We start from the raw sequence: 1,120 nt of genomic DNA on the forward strand, positions 1-1,120 counted from the left end.
TTACGATGAACCAGAATGAGCAGTCAAATGACATACATCTAGTATTTGACATGGATTTATCATTGAAATCAACATTACAGGAGGGAAGATGCCTGGAACAGCAAACAAGTATATTTGTGACCAAAATTAGCTACTGTCTTGACAGTAGCTATTCAACACATGATTGAAATGGCACTTTGTAATGTGAAAGTAGCACTTGTACTGACAAACCAAAATTATCACCTGACGCTGCAGCTTTCTGAGATTTTAGCACGTTTCGGCTCATTTTCATTTTATTACATTGTATAATTAGCTCTCATCAGTTCTCTCAACCCCTTCATATAAAACCATAAACAACCACTTCCAGCATGAAATTGTCAAGAAGCAATCTAAGCATGTGGTTAAGAAAGCAGATACAGAGCTAAATCACAAACAAAAGATAGTCGCAATGTGTGCAGGCAAGTGTTTGCCAACACTGGATATGCTTATGATACATCTCATGTTAGTTAAGTTAGTCTTGCTTTTACATTTAGAATGAAATACAGAAGACATCTGCTGTCCTTTGATTTAGCAAGCGAGCTTGCCTGTGATTTCTAGGCCTGTGGGAAGCAGCATGTAAATTACTCATTAGAGATTTAATAACAAAGTGGTAGCTTGGTTCTGTTTCAAGTAATAGAACCAAGGAATAAAATGATTCACACAAATGAGTTGTAGATAATCATCTGTGCATTGGTTCATGCTGGTTTGATTATTGTCATACTTTCTTATTAATCATAATTTGGTGCATGAGTACACAGTGTATTCGTCTTACACACGAATGAGTGCACATCCAAATATGACAAGATGAACACACACAGCTTGTCTGTAAAGATGCATTCCACTCATGAGCCTACTAACATTAGCAATACCATTTGAAACCCTCTGTTTTTATGAGTGAGAGCTTTCACTAGTTACCATGAGCTTCATAAAATATGTACTGTTATACCCTATACATGCATATTACATGCTCAACCCCCCTCATCTAACACCCCCTTACTTGCCCGTCAACAGTTGCATCTCTCACCACTAGCATGCCTCAGACTCCCAACAAGCCATCTGCACTCATCTCTGCCTCTGCCAGCTCGGCCCTCAGAGATGGAGG

Source organism: Genypterus blacodes, unplaced genomic scaffold (assembly GCF_046128005.1).
Source record: "Genypterus blacodes isolate CSIRO-AG114 ecotype Tasmania unplaced genomic scaffold, CSIRO-AGI_Gbla_v1 ptg000030l_1, whole genome shotgun sequence".
Classification (NCBI taxonomy): Eukaryota; Metazoa; Chordata; class Actinopteri; order Ophidiiformes; family Ophidiidae; genus Genypterus; species Genypterus blacodes.